Here is a 20,139-nt window from a genome sequence, read left to right on the forward strand (position 1 = left end):
AAAATAATAAAATACTGAGCACTTCACTTATTTTCTTATAAAAGAATTCTTTACACAAATAAATTCATTCAGAAATAATGATCTTGTTAAACAATTTTTTCTCTGTTTTGCTATCTTGAAGGGAAACCAATTTTTCATTATAAATAAACATGAGAATTGATTTATAAGTGTAAAATTTCTTTTGCGCTTTGTTTAACTGATCGGTGAATTTCCATTTATCTTTCCTCTTTATTTTAACGATGAAATATTTACATTGTCTCTAATCTCTTTTTCTTGCCGATTTTGTACATCAGAGGATCTCATATTGGCAATAAAAGTTCACACACCCTTAATCCTTTCAATAGTTCTAATGCAGACAAATACACGATGGTGAGATTAGTTATCACTGGCACAGTTTGAGTCCAAACGCATTCTAAAAGCTACAGAAAGACATATCACCGTACACTATCGAATATCATGATTTATACTTTGACGTAGTACTTAAAAAGTGCGTTTGTATTGAATGTCATAAGGATGTCATAGATTATGTTATCTAGCAAAGGCTGCTATAACTTATCGCTTATTGCTATCTGCAGCAACCATTCAATGCTTTGACAAAGATATGAAGTTGAACTACTTTCAAAGTGCAATTGAAGATGCAAAGATTTTTTCAAGCCACGCCCATTTCTCGGATGTTGTGCAAACAAAAAATTTACTTACAGTTTCTTCTGTCGTTACTTGATTCAGAATAGAGAATCCGAATATTTACTACAAGCTTTCGCATTTCAACCAATCTATTTTCTTAAACCGATGTTTCAATATATTTCGCCGAAGAGAAAAATATTTTCACAAAAACTAATGTTTAGAAGAGCAAAACATGGAATGCTTTCTTTAAAAAATTTGAAAATACCTTGGCAAATCACATTACAGTTCGTGCAAAAAAGGGTATTTCTTAGCCCGCCTTTACCAAATACCTCATCTAATCATAAATATAATTGCTTCCTGGCACCCCAGTTTCCTGGCAATGGTGCAAGTTCATCACCATTACTTATACATCATATGTCTCCAACCACGAATGCATCTTCATTTGTTTGGGTTTAATTTAATCCAGCCTTTTTATTCTTAATATTTGCCGCCCTACGATGCCATTAAATTCATTAAGCTCAGATTAAAACTGCCTGCAAACTTATTCCTGAGAGAAAATTTTTTACACTATCGATACCTAGCAAATGTTTAAATTCTACACTAGTGAAGGCAAAATATGATGAATTAAGTCAATACAACAAGCAAGAATTATCACTCACCTTACACTCACAGCTATTCTGTTTTTCGAGTAAGTTGGTGGTACTGGAAAACCTTGGGTTTTAGTACAAATTGATGAATCATTAATCGAGCCACGGAGGAGCCAATAGCCGGGTTATTTGAGAGATTAGCGTACAGAATACACGACTAAAGGGTTTATAACGGTGTGTGCTTTTGTTATGCAAAGCTGAAAATTTGGTCATGACTTCTGTCGTTTTGTTCTCTAATAACTTTTTCAACATTTGGTAAACACATTTTCATAGGAGCAAAAACAGACAAACAAAAAATAGGTGGTACGATGGAAAATACAATAGTAATATCAAAGCCATTTAGCACTGAAAAGGTCAGGCCTTCCATTTTTCAAAGAATGTCAGAGAAATGCTATGTTTAAGAAAATTTAATTTCGTTTTTCTTTTATGGTGTTAAAAAATAGACTAAAGACTTCCAAGATTCAACGATTAAATTTTTGCTCTGGACAGATTTGAGCAAGGTTTGAAATTAATGTAAAACAGCTATTAGCAAATTTAGCTGAGTGAATAAGCAAATATAAAATTTCCTGACTGGATGGTTGTTTTTTTAATTTAGCAAATGTGACAATTACTGTGCGAGAAATTTTGAACTTTAAAATCAACACAATGTTTTGCTAGAGATTCCATTTAGCGTTGTTTTATTTTTGTTAATTTCATTATCCTGTAAAATGTGTAGGGGGAAGAAGGAAAACTACAACGAAAAGAGAATTGAAGCTGAAGAGAAGGAAAACGTTTTTGGCAAAACTGAGTATATGACTAGAGAAAGATTTTCTTGATCAGCTAGAGTTGACGAAATGAATTAGTTTTAGCTCCAGATAGAAGAGCAAGGGAAGTTGGAAACTTATGAAAGTAAGACACAAAGCAAAAAATAGAATGAAATAGGTGATTGCAAGGTAATAATGTGTTTATAATAACTTTATAACTCAATGTTTTAGGTATCGTTACAAAAGAGACACTATTGTATGCATCAAGCAAGTTTCTAATCAACATAAACATATCTTTCATTTCTGTTCATAGGATTAACGTGTCGGATTCGATGATCACTAACTATATTTTAACACACTATGTTAAAAACCAGGGATACCATCACATACTGTCTTTTAAAGGTCTGGTCGTCCCTACATGTGCATCAAATAAAGCTGAGCGTTATTGCTGGAAACGAATCAAGACATAGCTTTCTGATGGTGCAGAACTGTGTGAACATACAGGGCATGTGAATTGAATATGAATACAAAAGTATGCGACAGAATACGTTTAATGTATGCAGGAATTGACTTATTTCTTCACAAAGCTCTGCTACAATTTAAGCGTCAAATGTGAATATAGTTTTGATGGCCTTGAGAAAAAATTATTTGTAGGCCAACAGAAACTGCAACGGAAAGTATCACGTAACCTATATAATTTTTCGTTTTTATTTTTCTCGATATTATACATTAGCCTCTGTAACAGAGAAACTAGAAAAGTTTACATTTTAATTTCGCTACAAGACACCGCAAGGCAATCTGTGAATTTTCTGTAATAAAACTTTGAAAGAAAATTGGATTTAGCCTAAGATGTGTATTTGTCTGCCTAAGAAAATTGGATTTTGCTACACACTCAATATTTCGCAGATAAAATATTGAGTGTGTAGCAAATATTTATTAGTAGAAAAATTTATTTACAAGGGGAAAAAACTGAAAAGACCAGAAACAAAAAAATTGCAAATTTGTTAATGATTTGGCTTGCTCGACAAAACTCAATGAAAATTGCACAACATTGTATACAAAAACTGAATATTCATTTTGGATTCAGAACACATGCAAATTTGGTGCACAAAATTATGAAAACTAAAATAATTTCTTTAGGAAGATTTTTTTAATGGCATGCATATCAAAGAAACGATGGAAATTTAAATTTATTTAGCTTTTAAAACAACAGCTCTGTTTCTTGTGCAATAATGCTTTCTCTATGAAGAGTAACCAAAGTAATAGTTGGTTTTGTAAACTAATAGGCTGTTTATATAAATCAAAATTATTGACTAATTGCATTAGCCAATTTGAAGATCATTTATAAGTACTCTAGTTTTCTATCTTTTCAATTCACTGACAAATTAGATGTTCTATAAAAACTTCAAATACAATATATAAGATTAGAATCCATAAAAACAAGATTTTCATCAATAAAATTTTTATTTCGCTTGGCTTTCTTTGTTGAATTTGTGAAGGCATAACAGCTGACAAATACAATAATGACGAAAAAAGTAAAATAATAATCTGAGCCTTTTTTAAAGATTAAGAAAAGACACAAAATAGTCAAGACCAACACCTTACTTTCTCATGCTGCTATTGCTTAGAACAAACACTCGAAATTGAGACAACCTAATCCTATTTGGCGGTATATTTCACTTTTAAGTAGTATTTTCAAAATGCGAACTTCAATACTGTAAATATTTTAAACACGATTATGCAGATTTAATACAACTGAAATTAAATTGTGGGTGAAACTAACCATTGAAATACTGTGATAAGATGTTTACCATGGGTATTTAAACCAGCCAGTCAACTTTAAGCTTGAAAGGATCAATTTCCCATTGATGCTAGAAGCATTTATGCAAGGATTATTCTTGCAAAGATCAGTCATTAAATCCTGGATATCATTCGTAATCAGTTTTAATAAGAAGTTGCTCAGATTGTTTCAGGCAATGCTGCTACATGCGTTTTGAGGTTTGATGTCAAGGAATGAAAGCTTGTGCTGTCAGAACGTAAGTTTTGCAAACGTTTATCGTTGGGTTCGATAGTTATATTTTCAGTTGTTTATCTTTTCGCTGCCGTCTTTACATCGTGTAATTGCTTCGAACATAAGCTGAGGAATATTTTTTAGGCATTCAAAAGTACAGGTATATATGTCTTAGGCTAGGCACATCTGGTTGCTTGTTTATTGCTCGAGTAATATCGCAGTGGCTGAAAAATTTTATATTTAAAAATGGCTTTTGAACTATTTAAAGACGGATCACGGATTTGCATTGCCCTGATTTTCAAAAGGCAAGTACTGGTGTCTTTCTGTAAGACATTCCTGTATTTACACTTTAAAATGATGGCATAAGAGAGTTATGAGTGTGGTGTATCCTCTGATAACCCACATGCTTTGTACACTTGTAGAAGAAAAGTTCTATTCCATACTCATCAACTTATTGCAAAAAGTAGCAATGTTTTTTTTTACAATTAAAGATTCTTCTAAAATGCTTCATTGCATATACAATTTTCCTATAGTCAGAAACTCGAGGAAGCAGACTTCACCTTATGGATGTGAAAGCGTACTACATTCCTAGGTATCAGTCAAAAACTGATAAAATTACAAACGCTATCGACGTCTTTATCAAAGATCCAAAACTCGCTTTGGTGCTTGATAAATGAAACGAAGATGATGATTGCCGCCAAAAATAAAAATATTAAGAAATAAAATAAGTATTTCACGTGAAATCAATAGCAAACAACGGAAGGATGAATATGTTTTGATGTATAATGAATATACTGAGGGACAATAAAAGACATCAAGACTGTGCCGTGTATGTATGATTTCACAGTGGCCGTATAGAGAGCTTAATTTGCTGGTTCTTGAATTAACCCGCCGTTACGACAAGGACCATCTCTTTTCCCCATCAAAAAGAGAGGTTTTTCAGAATATTCAACTCTGACATGGCAGGGTATTGGTAATGATCTTTTAAAATATCCATCTTCAAGGCGATCGCAAATTTTTCAGAAAAACCCTCCATAGGAAATTTCAGCAGGCATCAATCAGACTTTAATATAAACTCAATCATAAACGATTTTTCTGTCCAACTTTAAAAGATAGTGATTTCTAACTTTAAAACAACTAACAAAAGTTGGTGCCATCATATGTAGGCGGGAAGTATTCGTGTCTCAATCATAAATAAAACTCTCCAGTCGAATTTAACATTGAAATTCATTCACAAACATATAAACATCGAAAAGTATTCAAATTACTCACGAAAGATTGCTTTGAATGAAAATTTTTCACGAAAGAAATAAAACTTTTTACGAAAGAAAGCTTTGAACATTCATGAAATCAATTAGAATGAAGCTTACAGATATCACGTTTGTAACAAAGAATCCCTTTATAAAGCAAAAATCAATCGAATACTAAAGAAAGAGAGAAGATTTTAATGCAAGGCCTCCTTTATGTAAACCTTATTGTCTTCAATGCTATTTGTGGTTGACAAATTTATTTTCAAATCAGTTTGTAGCAAAAATTTTTGCTTTGGAGCAAAAAGTTTGTAAAGCCAAAATTTTACAAGAATAAAGTTATGGTGATAAGAATACACTTAGTATTCACGTTAAAACCACTAGGCAACCAGGTGGAAGCATTCATTCTGTCTTGTTTTTAATTATACGATACAGATATTGAGTTACAAGGAGATCTGATATCGCCTTTGAACAGGTAGCTTAGAGCTTCTGATGACCACTTATTGTAATACTCGGCAACCACACGCTTCATCTCGCTCAACCATTAAACGGCACATACTTCATGTCACTCTCGCATCCAGAAGTTAAGCACAACTGCCTACTTTGGCAATGTGGCAAGGATCTTTATTGAAAGACAAACAAGGTATCGTTCATGTCTAAATGAATTTGCTTTCATGTGAAAATTGCTAGCAATGAAATTAATGCTTATCTTTTACCTGCTTATTATAGGGCCTATCTCATCTAATTTTGGGATAGATGTATAACAGTTTCCTTTGATAATATAACTGCATCTGTGACATAATTGACCAAAATGTAAATACAAAAACCATTGGGTTGTCGCCTTAATGACTGAAAAATATTGAATTTTGAAAATTTTAGCTTAGAAAGAAATGACAAAACCAAAATATTCAAAGTCGAGTTCAATAAAGCAAATTTTAAATTCTATTTAAATCTCTTGTCCACGATAACTCCCAGCTAATGTCATAAATTCTGCTTAGCCTATAGCTAGCATACCCATAAATTTTGAAAAAAACAAAAATTGATATTAGATGTTAAAAGAATAGTTTACACTGAATAAATATATCATATAGATATAGTACCAAATAGCTTTCAAGGACTTGTTAACCATTTTTCAACTTTAGGCAGTATGTCAAATCACATTATAAAAATTTCAGACTGCAGATTGTAAAAATTTCAGACTGCAGATTGTAAAAATTTCAGACTGCAGATTGTAAAAATTTCAGACTGCAGTAGATTCAATTATAAATGAAACTATTTTTTATGGAAATAAAACTCACCTTGAATCAAGCTCCTATCGTGCAATTTATAAAGCTCCTATTTCTGAATCTTTTCCACCCAATAATTCCGAATGTTAATATTTGTGGCATTGGATTCTGTTCATGGAGCAGGTTCGATATCAAAAGAAAAGTACTGTATTAGTGCATGTAATACTTCCTAATTAGTCGTGGGTGCTTTTGAAGTTGCCAACTAATCCGAGATAATGCCAATGAAGTGTTTTGAGGCTCCTTTTTAAACAGACTTTGCATAAAAATGATCTGTACAGAAATGGTTTGAGTACAAAGCCAGCGAAAAATCTTTTGTTTGAACTGTAAATACTTTGCATTCAACCAGATGTCTATAGCCAGAAATGCGAGTTTCAAACTTTCAATAATTGGAATTGTCAGTAGTGTAGTCTGAAGATAAATCACATCAAACTTGCAAGAGCTCAAGTGAAGCCAAAGGCAAATTTCTGCATTTGCGATAAAGGAAAATTTAAAATTAATGCTTATCTCTTCGCGAACTGAAAGTAAATGGCTTTGCGCTGGAAATACTTTATCTAAATAAAAAAGGCCAAGACGTTTTGCCAAGCAAACACGCCAAAAGTACAAGATTAATTCAAACGGGAAAATCTTTTGGGTAATAGACTAAGCTGCTTAGTGTGTTGACTACGTTTACCATGTTGGGTTTGAGAATTGTTCCCGCGCTCTTTAAAACGTAGTCCATATCAAGAACCATGGAGATTCAAGGATGGGCTATTTAATGCCAAAAAGATACATCACTCTCCAAGAGGGTAAAACTACAAGTTTTTAAGATTTTCAGACTACGAGAGTCAGAAAGTTCTCAAGATTTTCAGTTTCATGATACACAAGGAATTTCCGATCAAAACAAATCTAAAAAACGCATGGAATCATAGATATGCGAACACCTTATCTATTAAATTAATTTCATTATCGTTGTTTCTTTCTAAGACATCTCCGTTTATAACACTCATTTATCACGACATATCATACCTGCATTTTTAATAGAAAAACGTCTGTATAAACCTCCGCACCTAATGCTCATATTTAGAATTTTAGAATCTATGGTTCCCAGCACCCTCAAATCCATCCCATTTATATGTTGGTAAGCAATGGTCCCCAGCACCCTCAAATCCATCCCGTTTATATGTTGGTAAGCAATGGTTCCCAGCACCCTCAAATCCATCCCGTTTATATGTTGGTAAGCAATGGTTCCCAGCACCCTCAAATCCATCCCATTTATATGTTGGTAAGCAATGGTTCCCAGCACCCTCAAATCCATCCCATTTATATGTTGGTAAGCAATGGTCCCCAGCACCCTCAAATCCATCCCGTTTATATGTTGGTAAGCAATGGTTCCCAGCACCCTCAAATCCATCCCGTTTATATGTTGGTAAGCAATGGTTCCCAGCACCCTCAAATCCATCCCATTTATATGTTGGTAAGCAATGGTTCCCAGCACCCTCAAATCCATCCCGTTTATATGTTGGTAAGCAATCTCTCTCTCTCTAATTTACCAACTCGCCAATTTACCAGCTTCTTTTGTTGAAATTTAAATTGTCGGCCGACGCAGCACTTAGCTTTTTCCCTGCTAAATTTTATTATTCTTGTGTGTGGGAACACACTGGCTTGAACCAGGTTTAAAGAACCTAAATAAGATCTTTCACAGCATATTGGCTAAAAGCCTTTTCGTCTGACACTCTCCAGAGCATAAAACGTCCGAATAAGGGTCCGAAAGAACAAGATAAAAAATATATACCCAGTTGTGGATCGAAATAGGCCAATCAGAAAAACGCAAGCACAAGACCGGTATAGTTGACCAATCAGTGCCGCGTGTCTAAAGAGAAATTACCACTGGAGTCCAAGAGAGAAAACGGACTCCTTCTGTCTTTAAAATGGCGGCTTTTTTCGCAGCCATTTGCAAGTTCTATATCATTTCATAATATTAACATTTCATAACATCATTCATGACATCATAATTAAGAAACTTTCAAGAAATAGCGAGTATTGAAATTTCCAGAATATTAAGAAACTGGAGTACTCAACATCGACCTTTGTTTCTTATAAAAAAAATGAGTAATCCTTAACCCTACTCTTGTATTTCTATTTTTGTCAAGACTTTTTCAGCCTACGTCTAAATAAAGGGATGTTCTTTTATGTTGGTTTCTACTGTAATTATAACGATGTTTCGCGCAACCACAAAACGGAAAACTGTCACTTAAGATGGTAAACACATCATGCAAAAGAAATTTTCAAGAAAGAAGCTAGCATATTATAGCAGACAATCTACCAACAGCTAGAACCAAAACACAAGCGTAATAACGATATGTTTACACAGACGTGTGTGATTCCGAGGTCTAAATGTAAATTTACTCCTCTTGTTTGCACAAGAAGTTCCGTTTACTTCATACAACAGAAATCCGTAGATTAATATATTTTATTATTGAGGAACTTCTAATGCTTTGTCAATGTGAGACAGCTGTGAAATTTTAATATTTCAATGTCATGAAAAGACAAATGTGCATTTTAGTGTTATTGTAAAGGTTGAACTATTTTAAGCTTTGATTTATTGTTTCTGAATGGAGTAGGCTTGGAAAAACCTCCTCATTTACTGTAATTCAATATTCCCTAGATAAGTACACGCCTTTTTTTATAAGAACACACTTTATAGGAACACTGAGGCTCGATTTGCCCAAAAAATAAGAACGAGGCTAGAACATGCTCAGCTTCAGATGAGAAATTTGAAAAAAAATAATTTGTATTTTGAAATTTATGTCATGTCAACAGAACAAAACTATGCAAGTCTGTCCATAAACGCTAACAGTCATTGCTTTATTTTTAAACTTTACCCAGTAAAACGTCTTAAAAAATATATACAGTATGTAACTTCTCAACTATTTGCAAAAAGATCACTCTTAAAATAAGAACAATTTTAAGAACATTTGGGCCTAAAATTATCAAAAAGTTAAGAACATCGAGGCTCGGTAAAAATTATCTTGTTGTTATAACAAGAGTGTATAGTGTTTTAAGTCACTGAGTTGCATTTTTTTAACGGTAAAAGTAAAAGGGTCAAAGCCCGACTGCTTGCTAAATCATATCATTGCATAAAAGTTGATATTGCTTGAATTCATTTTAATATTTTTTTATTCATCATATCTTAATGTTATAAAGGTTAAAATCTTTTTAGAGAAATTCGCTGTTTGATTTTCCACAATATAGTTTGCTTTTCTCACGCTTTCTTATAGACGCATGAACCGTGACAATAGTTGACAATTCCATTGCACGCTTTCTCAGAACGTATAAATTTTCACTAGCTTGCCAAAAGTCTTGGTTTTCATCCGCATTATATTTTTAAATGTTTAATACTGCATCCCCTTTTTCCCTCTCTTTTCAAACAATGTTGCTAAATGCCAAGCTAAGATGTTCAGTGGGGGAAAACTGATTAATTTCTGATTGATAGCAATATTTAAAAGCTACACAACCAATATTTTTTTGGGGGAGAGGGGTGTGGTGTCTTTTTTACAAAATACAATTAATTATCAATAGGGTGTTTCAAGGAATTTTGGCAGGTTGGAATGTTGTCCAAGTTTTTGCTATCAAAAGAGGTTGCCCCAATAATTTTGCAGAAGCATCAATAATTAGTCAGCTATGTTACAACTTGCAATGACTTTTGATAAAAGGCCTAACGAGACTTATCAGCTAATTCTCCGAATTAACAACCAACCTTGATGTAACAATAATAGAAAACCATGTTGTAAATCATCCAACACTTTTCTAATGTCAAGATTATCCACTTTCTGATAATTTTAGTCCTTCAATCCCTTGATTAGCAGAAATTCTTTAGCTATTTAGGGTTGGTTGTTAATTAGATCTTAGCTCGATTAGTGCGCTAAAGAAACAATGTATAGTTTGGGCTTTTGTATTTAAACGTCTTTAGAAAAAAAGTTTAAACGGAATCACAACATTTAAAATTTGCTTGTAGATCAAACCCCAGCTTAGTGAGATTAAAGCATAGTGATAGTTTTACAATGGAAACAGAGATTTTTTAGTAAATAGGGTTAAAATTGTTAGTCTTCGTTCACCTTGTTCAACTATAAAAACTGACCAGGGGTAAATCTAGGCTTGTCTAACAAACATCAGACCTTGTTAGCTCATGCTGGAGATCCTCAAAATAATAGATACATTGCAAAATAAACGGGAGAAATTAATACGAACACAATGTTTTGAAAATATTGCTACTTGCCAATTGAGTTAGTGATTATGGGTGATTTTAAATGAACGGTTTTCCTTTGTCCTGGACCACTTTTCTGGTTGGTGACGTTCAAGATAAACATCTTTTGAAAAGTCTCGTGAATCCGACTTCCATATCGTTAATCCAATTTATAGGTGTAACGATTTCTAACAGAAAATGTGTTTAATACATTACACTCTCGGGTTTTATTATTTGTTTCACTCCTCCTACTAATAACTTAACGCCTTTTATCAATTTTTTTTGCTTTCTCTTGACAGACTTGTCTTTTTCTATTGTGGTTTTTATAAAAAAAATTGATATTTTGGAATTTTGCATAACTAGACTTTCTTTCGTGTGCCTAGCATCAGCAATTATCGATGTTTTTGCTACAGATTTTTCTTCGTAGTGCATTTTGTTGATAAAGTTCACAGCTCATACACAGCTCAAACTAGGGTTAATTTATGGATTCTTCTCTAAAGTACAACCCTGCAAGATACAGGTGTGATTCTGACATATTGTTAAACAAGGGGAGCCAGAAAAGAAGTTTATTGTTAAATGGAATGATCGTTATAACGGGATATTTTACAGAGGGTTCGCTAAACTAAATTTTTTTTCTTGAAAAGTAGCAAGAGGATATTTTGTTTAAAACGGGAAATTTGATATATTGAGGACTGGTTAAATCGTGATTCTACTGAAAACAAAGACAATCATATGTGGCCCTGAGACAAGCTTTCTGCTTAATTTTATCATCATGGTTTTTTTTTATTTTTCTATCTGTTTAGTTTATATTTTATCAATTTATACTTAGCCCTCTGTTTATAAGTGCTAACATAAAATAATAACGTGTAAAAAGAAAGAACACAGACAATTTTCTGTGGCCCTGGGAGAAGCTTTTTGCTTAATTTTATCATCATGGTTTTCTTTATTTTTCTATCTGTTTAGTTTATATTTCATCAATTTATACTTAGCCATCTTTTTGCAAGTGCTAACATAAAATAAAAAGGTGTAAAAAGAAAGAAACGCAGGATATACTGTCGGCCGGATTCTATGAATCTTGCAAAAAGACGAAAAATTGTCAGAAACAAAGCAACACGACGACGAGAATCAAATGTAGTGACAAGGAATTATTAATTTAACTGACTTTAAAATTCTATGTGACTGCTTTGGATTCTTTTCGCTATATTGATTTGTTATGACGATTAGTCCGATTTTATGAAATACCATTCCATACTTAAACTTGGAAACTTAAAATGAGAAGTTTAACAAACATGTTACCAAAGAAGTATAGTTTATTAATCTTTACATGCCTTGATTGACAAACATGAAAAACCGCCAAACTGGAACATGCACACATCGATGGTCTTATCTATGATTGCAGTTATCAACATCCATTTTACAGATTGATTATCTTCAAAATTCAAGAGATTTTTAGAGTCAGATCCTTGTAAAAATGTCTAAATTAATTAAACTGAATTAACCTGTCATTGGAAGAGTGCAGAAACGTTATATTCAGAAGGGTCCTATACAAAAACCATTGTCACAATTCAATGCATAGCATGGTTTCCCATATAAAATAATCGATGCTGCCTGTAGATGCATCTGACTAATATTTTTTCAGATAGTTCGTGTCATTAGCAGAAATTGTATCTGGACTTCTGATTTCAACTAAAAGTTTGCTTTTACCAGCTTATTACCGTATAAATTGTTCAGTTACAGAAGCAATTAACGTTTAATATAATTCAGAAATATTTGCAATGTCTCATATTAATACTTAAGAAATCATAAAGTTTAAGTGTGCCCATACGAATACTAATCCGGGCATACCAAACGTACTGCAAGTTCATTTCGGTATGCCCAAATGAGCTCAAGACCTAATGTTTAATGTAAGCTCTATGCTACAATTCTTCCATTTAAAAGCAGTCCATGATAGTATCTTAAATAAAAAGAGTTTGTCGTGATAAAATCAATTAAAAAAAGAAATCAGATTCTGCCGTGAAGGTTTCTGTTGATACCAACAGGGTCATTTTTCAAGGAGCAACCTAACAGCGTCATTTTTCTAACAACTTGTCATCACCAGATCCATCAGATACAAAGATAACTTACTCGAGATGTTATAAAGATATTATCCAGAGCTATTAAAAAAAACCTTTCAAAAATGTGACGGCATGAGTAAATAATTTATGGGAAAATAGAGATTAACTAATCTAAGAAGATAGATGCAAAATGATAACCACATGACTGATTCACTTAATCAAAATTGTGTATCCAATTGGAGAACGTAGTTGGGCAAATACACTAAGAGAAAATATGAGCAAGTGACGGGACCAGCGCAGGACCCGGCCCCTCGACCAGTGACTTGGCTAATTGTCGATACGGCAGTTGGTAGGGCAGACTCATATTGAAAAATTGACAGAACGCAGACGCCAGTTGACACATGTCCCTTATTGGTATTTTTAGACTGAGGTACTATTTTCCAGGCCCCAAAAGTAATTGTTGTATTACAATAGTATGAGCATCATTCATTTATGATAAAGAATTGATAAATATTACAATTACTTATTTGAAAGATAATAACTGGCCTATACTTGCCTATATACCAAAGGCTGTATTTTGAATAAAAATGACATTTATCACCAACAATGTTCCACGATAATAAGCTGAATCTGCTCTCAACCAATCGATTGTTACACCATGCCTTACTTATATTGGCCGAAAATAACGAAATTTTGAAAATTAAATTCAGAGAAAGGTGAAGGAGTATCAGCTTGCGGTTTTGTATGCATTTCTAAGTATATTCTGCTTTCAAACGCTCCAAGAAATTCATGTAATGCTCTTCACAGTTCCAAAAAGCCATTTCTTAATGCATTTGGATTATTTCTCAAAATAACGGATTTTCAATTCTCATTTTGTATTTTAATTTGCTTTCTTTTACATTTAAAATTGCACAATAATATCAAGCATAGTAACCTATTTCTTCTTTTAATCATTTATCTCTTATATCCAAATAGAGTAACATCATTGCCTATTTATCAGGTAACAGTGCCGGTCATATCAATCTACCTTTAGGTGAACTAAAAATTTGATATTTTCAGAACGCCACTGACATAACGAATTTCTGTGTATGTGGTTTTACGGCAGATAATGGCCTATAAGAACAGATAGGTAAAGATAGAACAGATATAAGCAGTATTTTTTGCAGCATTGCTTCAGTTATTGAAATGTATTTATCAGCAGCGACCGGTGTAAGCAAAAGAAAAGACAATTTTTTCATGTGCTTTCAAAATATTTTCAAGACATATTAAAAATCAAAAATCTCTTTGACACCTTCACGGTCAAAATCTCTTTGAAATTTCTGTCACTTTATGATTGATAATTATAATATTTTTAATTGTGATTACGCTTAGCAACCTATTTATGGTGCTTTAAACCTTGTTAAGAAGTTTTATAGAAATGTTTTTCCAGATTGCTGATTTTGAAAAAAATTTCAATCTAGAGTTGGTCTGAAACAAATAATTTTTGGTATAACTCCATGGCATTTCAAGCTATGCAGATCTTAAAAGGCTGCAAGCTGTATAACATTTTGCACTCCAGTTCATTCCATTGTTCTAAACTTTTTGCTTCCTGGAATAAGCTTAATTCTTAAATAGAAACTGCTACTACAATCTTGGCAAAAATTTCCGAGGCACTTGCAAACAGAGAAGCTGCTTACATTTAAACCGGTGGCTAGGTCACCGGCATTTATAATATATAGAGCTAGTGCGTCAAGTATTTTCAAGTTCAAAAGTTTCAACTATTTTTTGCCAAAATTTAGCTACGTTTTTCTGTTCAACTAAAAAAGTTTGGCAAAATTACAAAAAAAAAAGCTTAATAGATTTTGGTTTTAGAAAAGGAAACTTTAGAGGTCAACAATAATGAACTTTTTTACTTCTTTAAATATAAGAACCAAATCTTGATAAAAAAATATAAATATTTTTCAGTAAATGTAATGTTTTGATAAATTAGCTTTAATTAAGAGCTTAATAGATAATTTCACAGCACCAATTTTACAGCCATTTCACAACAAGCGGCTAATAAAAATTCCTTTTAAATATCAATTTTAACGAATAATATAAACTGTTTGATCAGTTTAATTATATCGTTATTCACTACAAAGATAGGAGGAAATCTATTTTTGTTGATGGAAAAATGCAAGTAAAACAAATTAAGAACGACGAAGATCAGAAATTTTATGTTTGTTTTAGGAAGCATAAAATCTAACAACCCTTTTTTGAAGCACAAAACCATTAAATCTATTCCAAAAATACATTTCAGCAAGGTTTGTCTAAACCAACTATATTTTCTCTTTGTGCCCTTGAAGCACGTAAAATTTTTTGCAAGTTTCTAGATAAACTAGAATTTATTTTAGTATAAGAAATTGATAACAGAGTGTTCCAAGAGCATTTTTCTCAGTTCTTGGTCATTTGCTTCTTATGCAATGATTTATATGGTACTTGCATAAAAACCAATTCATAACAAAAATATGCTAATGCAACATCTACGAAATCGTGCCGATGATTCTTCTTCATGTCTATGTTCAGTAGTTAATTAACAAGAAATTTAGGCATTTATTCAAAGTAATTTTCTATCAAAGCAATAAGGGCTTTAATAACAGGCTTATTCTGCTGTATAGCACAACCGGAAAATAAACAAAAACATTAACAGGATCGTGTTCAATTTGCACTTGAATTCTCTTATATTATCTAAAGCAAAATAATTGACATTAACAATCGATTTAACTTTGCAGGCTTTTTCACCTTGCATCTCCAAGAAAATCAAAGAATTTTCCATATGCACATTTCTATAGTAGTTTAAGTGAATTTTCTTCGCAAATAGCCTTATATGTGTCAACTTGGATATGCAGAAAGTACACTGTCAAATCTAAAGCAACAAATAAGATTTTAATTTATTGAATCATTCTCTTTGCGACCTGCAAATTGTTATTTGCTGTTGCTAAAAATTTGCTTACCATTAAAAGCGTTCGATCTCTTGCAATTCAAAGCAAAAAAATACTCACATTTCCAGGGATATCTTTTGTCATCAGAAATTTTACTTGGATAATTAACGCAGAAGACTTCCATCGGTGTCTGAAAGGGATAAATAAACAATTGAAGAACAACTCTACATAATTTTTTATTAGAAAGGTAGTTAAAAACAAGACTGTAAAAATTGCAAAATGACACATACCCAGGTTTTGAAACTTTCATCTTTTAAACTATATGCACTTAAAGTCTTCAAGTTATATTGCTGCCTTGCCGTTTGTTAGTAATATGCTATCAATAAAAACATGCTCGAAAAAGTCACCAAAGAACATCTTGACATGACAAGCGTATTGCAAGAAAAGATTCAATAGAGTTCATGGTGGGCTTTGATTGTTTACATTCAACTCAAGCTTCTCATTCATATAAAGAAAATCCATACTGATTCTCTATTTTGGTATGTAAAAAGAGATCTTAATCGGCCAGTACTTTAAGTCTCTCAGTATTTAAACAGCTTTGACCTATCTAATTTTTCAGCATATAAACTGCACATGTTTCTCAACCAGTAATCTAGAAAAATTCCGATACTATATCCGATGTTTGCCAAGAAAAACACTGGACAACCAATTTCTTGTACTAAAGATATCACCATCTAAAGATATTTGCAAAAACAAGCTCAGATCATGGCTATAGAAGCTTTTACAATTTTAACGAAGCGAAAACAGTTCTGGCAGATCCTTTTAATAAGTAACTATTCTTACTGTTACAGCACTTTTAGAAACTTATGGTACTGAATATCTTGAAAAATTCAGTGTAAACTATAGTTTGCTAAGCATGTTATCAAACTGCTTAAGATTTTTGAGGTACGATGGTTTTTATTTGTTTTTTTCTCTAGCCTTGGCTATTACAATGCCTAATATTCTGGTTAGCTTCACTTGTTTATCTGTATTTCTTTATGCTATTGACTAATTTTACGTTCAAAATTGACTCTGTTTCTGAAATGCATGTGTTTTATATGATGCAGTGTAAAAGATTTAAATATAAAGGCTCAAGTGTTTTGAACATGTAGAGGTAGTTCAAAGCTTTTACAGAGCAAGAAAGAGCAATATTCGTTAATGTGCTAACGTATTATAGACAGGATAACAATTTACTCTTACGTGTCAGTTTGTTTAAGTTTCACACTACCAAATTTAAGATGCAATGCAGACTTTATATAATTGGCTTTACTTTTTCACGTACAAATTTACTTTAAATTCGACGATTTTAAATAGAAAATAAGTCATCATTTTTATTCACAGAAAAGTTTTCCTATTAAAACTCATGAAATATTTTACTATTACTTACAAATATTATAAGATTATCAAGTATTGCTTCCTCAATGTTTCTGAGTTGAAAAATCTTTCTCCTGAATGGAAAGGTCGTCATATCGTCTTGCAAATAAATACAAAGACAACATTTTTTTGATAAAAAGCGATTTGCAGAGATGGTCCAGAACTATTACTTTTTAGATTCCATTCATGCCTGACGCGTGCAGACCAGAGAACTGCTTAGAAAGCTTCGTTATTAATTCATGCTCTCAAACTGATTTGCATGTTTTGAAAAGCCGATAAACTTTGCAGATTAACAGCTTACAAAGTTTGATGTATAGGAGACTTTGGGCAAATATTTGCTAGCAACTTGCAAAATGCTGAATACTGACTGGGCAGTTGCAAAATGCTGAATACTGCATTCGTTGCCAATGACGTCACATCCATTTGATACATATGGTTCATAGTCAATGTTTACAAGTGGAACCTCTACAAGGGGAGTGAGTAAAACTTAATAAAAGCGTGTAAAACGCATTGCAATAAGAGGTTGAGGAGTATTGTGAATAAAAATATGAAACCATTAAAACATACGGCCTATATTGAGATCTTCAACTTCAAAAAACAAGTATTGTCTTCCCAAAGCTAGCAAATGCCATTTGGGCACTTGAAATATTGCTCCATCACAGTAACTCCCAAAGCATTCCTCCAATCAAAAATACCTCTTAATCGGTTACAAGAAACATACTGCTGCTATCAGAGTATAATCTTCTGACAGTAAAGTTTAGTGAGCACCGTATATAATAAATCCTTTGAATCTGTGATGTATTAGAATTAGGCTGTGACAATGTGCCTGCTAAACGTCTTCAAAAATATGCCGGAACGCAAACCTAGCCTCCCATCTTGTCATTCCCTACTCATTTCTTCGTCCGACTAATATTAACAATCCCGTCTTTCCACCTGTTTCATGTTAAATTTACCAATGACTTACTTAATCAGGATCTATCAGTCGAATCTTTGAGGATTTTCATTTAGTTTATCGAAGTCGAATACCATTATGCGAACACCGCCACAAAAAACATTACCTGTCTGCAAGCACGCCGCATATTCTATGCTTTGATAACATCTATATTCTAAGCAATTTTTTAGCAAAACCTCATTGAAAAATGTAAAGGATTTACTTTTAAATATCACAATTTAAAATGAAAGATGTATTATCTACAAGTGTACATCAAAACACATTCATCAAAGTACGCCGACCATATAAATCTTCTTCGACAAATAGCAATTTATATCATAGCTTCGTCTTTCGATGCTCTTTTGGTAGGCTGCCAGAAGACCTTAACTCTGACATGCAAATTAGATTCTCGATCTTCTATCCTGGCAATGTCGATCCAGTCTTCGTTAGCGCAAATCCGTTAATAAGTTGTGAAATTAGTAGTTGTACCATCGCAACTGCAATGTGCAGGATTTGAAAAACAAAGACTTTAATTGTTTACAAAAACACTAACACTATATGAAATAGATACCTTTCTCATAATAACATCCTTTATGCTCTACCAACAGTCTCTGGCCTGTTCGATTCACTACGTGATAGCGAGTTAATCTTTTCAGGTTGTACAAACTCCTCAGTCTTCCACCTTATCTTTTTGTTTCAATGGGTAATCTAATTAATACTGATTGGGCTCCTGAATTCTATATTAGAACACATAGTTTGTAGTCTTATACACCGGGATCACAAGCAAACATCAAATTCTGTGCACAAAGAAAGTTCGCAGCTGCTTTCGAGCTACGCTGCACCTTTCTTACAAACATGCAGTATGCAACGGGAAAATGTTGATTGTTTAAAGAGAAGACGCAGTGCATTAGACAGGCAGGGGTCTAGTGTTTTAACTCGCTATTTCTGAATTTAACCATTTCACGAAAAGTATCTCAAAGTCATAGATACGGCTGTCATTTTTGAAAACGTTTTCTCTGTAGCTATGAAATATTAATCAGGTCACAAAAAAGAAACGCAAATAACATGTGACGATTCTAGTTATCTTCTAGCCAATTGCAAACCTAAGTTTGCCGCAACCATGCTTTTGAGAGTTAATAGTTATCTTTTACTCCACTGTGTATCTGCCATTATGCAAAGCAATATCTGTATAACACAACTAACCCATCAATCCTTTCTGAGTTGCTGTCCACTCTTTTTTTAGATTATAGTTGCTCTCTTAATTATGCCATAACAATGCACCTTTAGACTGACCCTACACGTAAGTTTGTTAAAGAACAAAAAAATGAAGCTTTTTACTTGGTGATATTTTTGATACAGCAAACCCTTGTTACTTTTGAGATGTTTACTTAATATGTAGTTAAAGTAATTTTTACTTGTAGCGTAACAAAAATGATAAAGAAAGTCTCGAAGGTAGCCATGATTAATGTCGTGTTTACAAAAAAAATCTAGGCAAGTCGGCTTTAAAAAGCATCTACAGATAGCCATTGTACCCGAATTTTAACATGTAAAGAATATACTTTTCCACGTTAAATATAATGAGTATAGGCCAGTTCTGATCCTGGTGTCAGTCTCATTCCTTGAGAGATTCTATAAGTCAGGGCTACTTTTTCCCATGCTTCTTTGGTAGTAGAGTTCACTGGCCCTTTTCAACCTGCCTCTGTGGTAGTAGGATCCATTAGCCCTTTTTACTTTGCTCCTCTGGCAAAACGATTCATTGGCCCTTTTTACTCTGCCTCTCTGGTGGTAAGATCCATTGGCCCTTTTTACTCTGCCTCTCTGGTGGTAAGATCCTTTGGCTCTTTCACTCTGCTCCTCTGGTAGTAGGATCCATTGGCCCTTTTATTGTGTCCTTGGTAATAGTGATTCATTGCCCCATGCAGCTCTGATTCTCTGGTAGAAGAATCTATTGATTCTTTCTACTCTTATTCTCTGAAAGAACGATTCATTGGCCCTTTCTACTCTGCCTCTCTGGTGGTAAGATCCATTGGCCCTTTTACTCTGCTTCTCTGGTAGTAGGAT

The 20,139-nt window shown here is 33.1% G+C and overlaps 2 protein-coding genes across 10 annotated transcripts in view; one reads left to right on the top strand and one right to left on the bottom strand.

The window, feature by feature from the left end:
• Positions 1-18,914, bottom strand: part of LOC135692716 (glycine receptor subunit alphaZ1) — a 59,390-nt gene extending 40,476 nt beyond the window's left edge. For 2 of the 6 annotated variants that reach the window (XM_065210976.2, XM_065210980.2), the window contains exons 1-2: positions 18,650-18,914; positions 15,855-15,924 (exon numbers count right to left, since the gene is read on the bottom strand). The gene's annotated coding sequence lies outside the window, so the exon portion shown is untranslated. Of the gene's footprint in view, positions 1-1,283; positions 1,642-6,570; positions 7,721-15,854; positions 15,925-16,024; positions 16,556-18,649 lie in introns of those variants that run through there. The other 4 variants (XM_065210977.2, XM_065210982.2, XM_065210974.2 and 1 more) reach the window with 4 other exon arrangements.
• Positions 3,857-20,139, top strand: part of LOC135692717 (gamma-aminobutyric acid receptor subunit beta-2) — a 45,401-nt gene continuing 29,118 nt past the window's right edge. For 2 of the 4 annotated variants that reach the window (XM_065210991.2, XM_065210996.2), the window contains exon 1: positions 3,857-4,050. The gene's annotated coding sequence lies outside the window, so the exon portion shown is untranslated. Of the gene's footprint in view, positions 4,051-5,698; positions 5,916-20,139 lie in introns of those variants that run through there. The other 2 variants (XM_065210995.2, XM_065210990.2) reach the window with 2 other exon arrangements.

The sequence above is a fragment of the Rhopilema esculentum genome, chromosome 3 (assembly GCF_057945365.1).
Source record: "Rhopilema esculentum isolate cy_ngs chromosome 3, ASM5794536v1, whole genome shotgun sequence".
In the NCBI taxonomy this organism is placed as follows: domain Eukaryota; kingdom Metazoa; phylum Cnidaria; class Scyphozoa; order Rhizostomeae; family Rhizostomatidae; genus Rhopilema; species Rhopilema esculentum.